The sequence below is a fragment of the Eupeodes corollae genome, chromosome 1 (assembly GCF_945859685.1).
Source record: "Eupeodes corollae chromosome 1, idEupCoro1.1, whole genome shotgun sequence".
Lineage (NCBI taxonomy): Eukaryota > Metazoa > Arthropoda > Insecta > Diptera > Syrphidae > Eupeodes > Eupeodes corollae.
In genome coordinates this window covers 74651356-74659860 of record NC_079147.1, presented here as the reverse complement: position 1 = coordinate 74659860, position 8505 = coordinate 74651356, and the positions used below count along the sequence as shown (strand labels likewise).

At 36.7% G+C, this 8505-nt stretch overlaps 1 long non-coding RNA gene across 1 annotated transcript; it reads right to left on the bottom strand.

Moving 5' to 3' along the window:
* Positions 1-6890: 6890 nt before the first annotated feature.
* Positions 6891-8118, bottom strand: LOC129941663 (uncharacterized). Its single transcript, XR_008780906.1, has 3 exons — positions 7767-8118; positions 7276-7711; positions 6891-7243 (listed from the first exon to the last, which is right to left on the bottom strand). It is a non-coding gene; the product is annotated as an uncharacterized LOC129941663 (long non-coding RNA).
* Between the last annotated feature and the right edge of the window lie 387 nt (positions 8119-8505).

Here is an 8505-nt window from a genome sequence, read left to right as displayed (position 1 = left end):
TTCTCCAAAACGATGTAAATATTTGCTCCACTGTTCGGTGACATGAACCATGAGATTTCCAGTGGATCTATAGCTACGAAAAATGTATTGTCAATCATTAAGAAGCTTTTGATCTTGGAGATATTCCTTGAGCTAATAATTAATCAGCGTTTCCATGACCTGGGAAAGAAGGGACGTAAGTGTAATCGGTCGGTAATTAGAGGGTGAGGAAGACTCGCCTTTTCTGGGAATAGGCTAGACAAATGCGGTTTCCATCCGCTCGGAACGAGAACTGAGGAGTAGGACAGATGAAAAAGCTTACGCAGTGGTATTGCCAGCGTTGAAGAACACCTCTTCACAACAATAGCGGGGATACTATCCGGACCAGCAGATTTATGTATGTTAAGATCTTTTAGGACTCTCGCTACAGTGTGACTGCGTAAAGAGATTGGCCCCATAGAACCACTAACGCGCTCGATAACAGGCGGAGTCATATCACTCACTGGCAGCGTTGAATTGGCGGCGAACTGCCTAGCAAAGAGATTAGCTTTCTCTAAAGAGCTAACGCATTAAGTGTCATTCACAACGAGCGTATGAACCGAGGAAGAGGAAGAATTCCTCATATTTTTTACAAATGACCAAACATTTTTACCACCTTTTAACATTGTAGTATTTTTTTCCGTGACTTTTTTTCATGCACAAATTTGGTTCCTCGAATATGGGCGTTCCTGGCTTGCTTGAACTTATTCCGGTTTTCCTCAGTTGGATTGGCTTTAAAACAACGGAAACTTACTTTATTGACCCTAATAACCTCTTTACAGCTCGCATCGAACCATGCGTTTTCCTTAGCTCTGATGCTTTTAACCCTATTCGGGATTAAAGTTCTCATTTCTGTGATCATATCAGCGCTGGCGTCAACGTCACTATCGAGGAAGCATAGTGATGGGTTTAAGATTCTAAAATAATTATTGAGACCTTCCCAGTTCGCTTTCTCGTATTGCCTAACGGTTCTCTTAGGAGTTTTTTCTTTAACTGGAGAGTTTTTACACGAGAAATTTGCTGATAAGACACAATGGTCAGATGTGCTTAGAGGAGATAGAACACTTATAGTGTACTTACCAGGGCCACACGTAAGAAAAAAGTCAAGAGTGTTTTCTGCTCGACCTACCACCTCCGATATTCGGGTGGGCTTGTTAACCAGCTGAGTTAGGTGGCTAACCTCACCGGAAATCTCTTCACACACTTCTTCTGGTGTTGTCTTTCCCAAATGTTGAAGCCATGAAGAGTTTTGTACATTGAAAAAAAAAAAAATTGGAAAGGACGAAACAATTCTTTGGATGGAATCAGACAAAGCATCAAACTCACGAGAAGTTGACACTCTTTCTAGATTGGGTCTTCGATTAAGGAAGCAATAGTGAATGATTTGCTTATTCACGGAAAATTTAAACCACATACAATTTAAAAAAGAAAACCATATTGTGGCAAAAACTGATAAGCAACATTACTCCTAATGAATATGGCGAGACCATGGTGGTTTGAAAAGAATAATGCACCAAATTATACCCTTGAATAAAACAGACAAAGACTAAAAAAAAAAAAATAATCTCCAAACAGTAATTAGTTAATACTAACATTTTATCAATTACCAACCAGATAGACGTTCCATTAAATATGAAACTCACATGATTTAAATTACGCTACTGAATTCTAAACAAAGGAGAATAAGAGAATACCGCACAGCTTAATTGACTTTACCGACATCAACAAGGAGAATCCGGATTCAATTCAAATAAATAGTAGAATAAAGTTCAGTAAACATTGAAGAAAAAATCACCCTGATGAATAGCAGTATAGTTCTGAAAGAAATATTGAATTAAACGGACAACAAAACAAGGCGTGCAAACGTTCCCAATTTCTTGGAAAATCTTATACTAATCAAATTTTTTGATATGTATAATGATTGTTTGAACTAGTAATTACAATTCAGATGTTTGTGAAAAAAAACTGGAAAGAGTTGCTGATATGTTTTTTTTCGCGAAACGTTTCCGAAATGTCGAAATATAGAACGTGTAGATACATGAATATTTTTTTGTAGTGATTTTAACTTGAGAAAATCACCGCTTTTCGGTTTATATATGTATGAAGCTGGTAGTATAATTTTTTCGATTACAGCACTTCCGCCAGCTATAAAAAGCTAGATTCCAAAATGTTTTGACTAGAAATGATGTTGCTTATCAGTTCTTGTCACAATATGGTCTCGGCACCAATTCATTTTTCAATTTTATTTGGTTTAAATTTTCATAAATAAGCAAATCACTCACTATTGCTGCCTTTATCGAAGCCCTAATCTAGACAGAGTGTCAACTTCTCGTGAGTTTGATGCTTTGTCTGATTTCATCCAAAGAATTCTGTCGTCCTGTCCTCGCACTGAAATTGATTTAAATGTCCGCAAAATCAACATGTCATGGCTTCAACATTGGGGCCAGGCAACACACGAAGACGTGTCTGCTGAGATCTTCGCTGAGTTGAACCACCTATAACTCAGGTGGTCAACGAGCTAACTCGAATATCGGACGTTTGGTAGGACGAGTAGAAAACACTCCTGACTTGTTTTTAACGGGTCTACCACTATATCTAGAAAGAAAAAATCTCGAATATGAAAATCTCGAAAACAAAAATCTAGAATGAAAAAAATCTCAGTAAGAAAAATCTAGAAAAAAAAATCTCGAATGCAAAAATTCAGAATGTATGTTTGAATTTTTGACGCAATGTTTGAAATTCAGATAGTGCTAAGAGCAAAAGTAGACACACCAGTAAATTACCGAGTCTATTTGCCATCGGATGTTCCCCAAAAGAGGAAAGTTTCTCGAGTGAGAAGCCTCAGGGAAAAAGAGCCCACTGAAATAAGTGAAATAAATATTCCACAGAGGCTGAGGTAAATATTGTTAATAGCAATACGTCTTATGTAGTATTGCTGCGCTGTTAATTTATAAATCGAGTCGACTTATGTCGATTGAGTCAATTCTTAATTCTTGTCTATCCACAACCACAATGCGGGTCATAGTTAAACATTATTTATTATTATTTTACTACTACCCAAATTACAATTACGTCGATGGAAATACATTTGATCTGTCAGAAAAAGAATACCCTGATAATTTTGGGAACGACCGAACAACTTCAACTGCTCGGGTCTTCAAGTGTCTGGCTGATGGATGGCACTTTTGAAGTCGTTCCATCTATCATGCGACAACTGTTTCCCCTGCATTGCATGATAAAGGATGAAATAGTCCCAGTAGTGTTTTGCATCATGAGTTCTAAGTCGAGGGCCGCTTATGACATTTGGTTTTCAGAGATTATTAAATGCTATTCAGAAAATAACATCACACTCAGTCCATCCATTATTATTTCAGACTTTGAAAAAGCCAGCTATAAATCAGTCCAGTTTTTTTTCCTCGAGCTCAATCAAATGGATGCTATTTTCATTGAGGACAAATCCTTTATAGAAAGATCCAAAAAGTAGGCATGGCCAAAAAGTACGGAAAGGATGAGAACTTCAGTTTGCAAATGCCAATGCTGAAAAGCCTGGCTTTTGCCGATGAAGTTCGTGACTACTTCAATTCATTGAGTGATCAATTTTGCGAAAGCAGTAAATTAATAGGAAACTGGTTTGATAGAAACTCTATTGGAACCAAAAAATCGAAGCCAATGTATTTTCCCTCAATTTGGTCGTGTGCGGAACAAGTAAAGCAGAGCCTGCACGGAACTCAAAACAAAGTTGAGTCCTGGCACAGAAGGCTTAAGGTTTTAGATGGAAGGCCTCACATTGGCCTGTACAATTTAATTGACATTTTGTCGAATGAATCTGTTCATGTTAGGTGTCTTGTTGAAAAACTTCAGATGGCAGAGGAGACTAGAGTTAGACGAGAGTACTTACAAAAAGAAAAACGTATCTTGAAAGTCCTCGACGAAAAGCAAGAGGGTTCCTAAGAATTTTATTATTTTTTTGTTTTGATTTTCTTATTGTTTGCAACTATTTTTCTTGCTCAGAAAACAAAATATTGGGTAAACTGATGTATTTGTGTTTTATTGAGTTTTAACTGTTAAAAATACAAAAAAAGTCTCGAATTTTTATTTTTTTTCAAGATAGAAACTTTCGAGATTTTTGTTAATTCTGGATATTTGTGGATTCGAGATTTTTGGGATCTAGATAATTTTTTTGTATTTTCGAGATATTCGGCATTCGAGATTTTTGGCATAATAGATCCCGTTTTTAACCTCTGAACCTGATAAGTACACTGTTAGTGTTCTATCGCATCTAGGCGCATCTGATAATTGTCATATATTAGCAAATTTCTCGTGTAAAAATACTCCAACTGGGACGGTCTCAATAATTACTTCAGGAGCTTTAACTGACTGATAGTGACGTTGATGCCACCGCTGATATGATCACAAGTTTGATTCTCGTGGGAATGAGAACTTTTATCCCCAATGGGCTTAAAAGCATCAGACCATAGGAAAACGCAGGGTTCAATGCGAGCTGTAAGGAGATTATTAGGGTCAAGAAGGTAAGTTTCCGTTGTTTCGGAGCCAATCTAATTGAGGAAAACCGGAATAAATTCAAGCAGGCCAGGAAGGTCTGTAATACCCATATTGGACGGATGAAGTTTTTGCATGGGAAAATATTAAGGCAAAAACTGCTACAAGTAAAAATCATGGAATTCTTCCTATTCCTCGATTTCTTCGCTCGTTGTCAATGACACTCTTTGCTAGGCAGTTCACCGCCAATTCAACGCTGCCAGTGAGTGTTATGACTGTGCCTGTTATCAAGCACTTTAGTTATTTTATGGGGAAAATATTGTTTCGCATTCGTACTGTGGAGAGAGTCCTTAGAGATCCGGATGGTATCCCCGCTATTGTTCTGAAAAGCTGTTCTTCAACGCTGCAAAACCAATGCGTAAGCTTTTTAAACTGTATAACTAATCAAGTCTTGTTCCGAGCCGATGGAAAACCGCATTTGTCTAGCCTATTCCCAAAAAAGCCGAATTTCCCTCACCCTATAATTACCGAACTATTGCACTTACGTTCCTTCTTTCCAAGGTGATAGAAACGCTGATTTATTATCAGCTCAAGAAATATCTTGATGATCGAAAACATCTTAATGGCCGGCAATACGGCTTTCGTAGCAATAGATCAACTGAATATGTGTGCTTTCGGTTTTCATGAATTCCTCCTTCATTGGATTAGTAATTATCTTTCAAACCGTTCAATATAAGAAGTATGGAATGTGTTCAAGTCTGAAAACCACAAAATAAATGCTGGTGTGCCTCAGGGATCTGTTCTATCTCCAACACTCTTTCTCATTTTTATTAATGATCTCCTATCTGCGACTTCTAATCCAATACATTGTTTCGCTGACGATAGTACTCTTAGCTTTTCATATTCGTTTTCAGACTCACATCCCTCTTCTTCGGATGTGGAACTGCCACGACAAAATATGATAAGCTCATTAAATTCCGACCTAAACAGCATTGTACAATGGGGAATAAAAAACCGAGTGGAATTTAATGCTTCGAAAACCCAATGCTGTCTTGTATCGTTAAAGCGAGATATACCCCCCTGCCATTATAAATGGATGGCACTTGCATCGAGGAAACTGAACATCTCGATATTCTTTGTATATGTACCACTAAGAACCTCTTGCGCAACAATCACATACGCGATGGCTAAAAACGACGCAAGATGTTCAGGTTTTCCAAGGCGATGCAAAAAGTTTTTCTCCCCTCATCCTGCAACTTACTTAAGCCTCTTGGACAGTATTAAACGTAAAGCATTTTCGGATCATTTACGTCGCTTGAACATCGTCGAAAAGTTTCTTGTGTCAACCTCTTTTACCGTTATTTTAACAGTTTTTGCTCTAGAGAAAAAGCCAGCTGCATTCATCCCCTTAAACAATTCAATCGTAATACTCGCGCTTTTAGGAATGCTTATTAGTATACCCTCGAGCCCAAATTCGTTCGTACTGTCAAGTGCAGAGATTCGTTTTGTAGCCGTACTACACGAATGTGGAATTCCTTACCACATTCTGTCTTTCCCAGCCATTGCAATATTTAGGAGCTCAAAACCAATGTGCACTGACACCTACTCTCTTTTCAGGATAATATCACTACTTTTGTGTTATCTTATTATGGCTTTTGGCCCTCATTAGATCGATGGTAGAGTTGAATTTGAGGCAAGCCATGTAATTAAGCGCTTTTCTCATGATGTTGTTGGTTCTGCCTTGTAACCTTTTTGAGTTTTCCCATATTTTTGTGGATTTGCAACAAGATGTCTTACAACTTTATTGCTACTTTTAAGCCTCTTTGCCTTTTGATATTGGTTATTTGATATTGGGAAATTCCAACTCTGTCAGAATATGCTTTCTCTCCACCCAAGCCTTTAGCATTGCCATCATAGTAACTGCAAAGGATGGAAAGACTGAAAAGATCACAAAACATGCTTACATATGTATATTTCAACAACACTTATAAAATTTAGGACGGTAAAGAAAATATTGGGCCCTATTATGACTCGCGAGTCGCAAGAAAAATTTAATAAATGTGACTATTTGGTATTATCGTTTGCGAATCGCCTAGTTGACATTCGCCTAAAATGTCAAAAAAATAGCGAATTGAAATCTCGCTCTATTACCACTAGCGAATGTTCGCTTTTATCTGTCAGAATCGGTCGAACTGTGATTCTTCGTGACTTGAAGAAATTTACTGTTAAATTTGAAATCGGTGGTTGTTTGTTTGTTTTATTTTGTTTTGAGAATAATTTTGGAAAATAAAGTAAAATGAGTTGCACTGGAAATAGAAAAAGGTAATGAATGCTTAAAATTAATGAATGCTTAACAATTGCAAAAATAATATAGAATTTTTTTTGTATACCTAGCATAAAAAAAACCAACTCCAACCAATTTTCAAAGCTCGTTGAAATTATGGAGACAAACCCCGAAAATGCGAAAGGTATAGGATCTTTCGGATCTTCAAAAAAAAACCAAGCCTAGTATTTTTGAAAAAAAAAATTGTTCTTAAAAATAGCCCATTTAATTCTTTACCTACGAATGGAATATATTCACACCTAGATAACTTGACCGCTCTCCATTCAACCACCAGCTTTCCAAAAGATCCTTTAATTCACTATGATTCCACACAAAAGAGTCATGTGTTGAACCTGGATATCTGGAATCAATAAATCTTATAATTCCATTATTGTCACAGGCCTTGAAATGAAAAAAGTTTGAGTGAAACTAACCACCACTAACATTCAAACTATAAAATCTTTTCTGTTTAAAAATTGATGTTGTAGCTGAACAGGAGCGATTATTCCAATGTGAGTCCCATCTACACAGCCCACTATTCCGGGTAATCTGGCCCTTTCAAAAAAGTAATTTCTTGCTTCTTGTTTTTCAGAGGTAGACATGTCTGCCTTTATCCACACAGGACAAATTTTCACTTCAAGTAAATCAAGCACTTCACTTAGAACTACTGAAACTGTAGATTGCGCGAGACCCAGCTCAAAGTCACTTCCCACACCATTTTAGAAGCTTCCACTGCCGAGAAAACGCAACGCACATGCAAGTTTTATATATGGTGGAATTGCAGAACTTTGAGTAGTTTTAAATCCTGGTGTAATGATGTTTAAAATATAACCAAATGCATGCTTATTAACGCGAAAATATGACACAAACCTATAAAAAGAACAATTGAATTAAACTGAAATAGAATTCACGATTTTATTTTTACAAATTATCTGGAAGTTGAAGTGGGTTGGAGTTGTCCCTTAAACTTCTTCGTAATCTACACACCAATACTTTCTCCGCTCTTTCGTTTTCATCTTAATCTTCAAAAAATAAATCAACACTGCTTATCATATTTTGTTTTATTCATTTTACTTTTTTCCAAATTGTAAACAATATATCATCAACAATAATTTTCAGTCTTTGACGTTTCACGAGTCATGACGTTACATATTTCACTTCTTAAAGTTGGTAATATTGTTTTCAAAAGCGAACGTCGAAGTTCGCCTTTCATAATACCACGACTTAGGCAATTCGCCAAATCGTTCGACTTGAGTCGAACGTTCGACTCGCGAGTCATAATAGGGCCCATTGTCAGAAATCATGTTCTTCTTATGAACTTAACATAATTGAAACCTCCCAAAAAACTGCCTTTTTCTCACATACCATTATGAAAGAAATGAACGCTTTAAAACGTCTTCCATTCCATTATAAAAAGGGAAAACCTGTAGAAAATGGTTACAAAAGAGTATGATTATGTTTCGCTTTTGGGTCAAAAGGCACCTGTAATACCGTACTGCAAGGTCGCTGTGAAACATTCAGATCTACCGAAATGCAATTACGAGTTTTATGCAATAAAGATTACACTAAATTAAATTATGACTTGCAATTAATCTCCCACCCTCTTTACCGACCAATATGTTCAACAAAAATACCAATTTTACTTTACTAAGGCTTATTGCGTA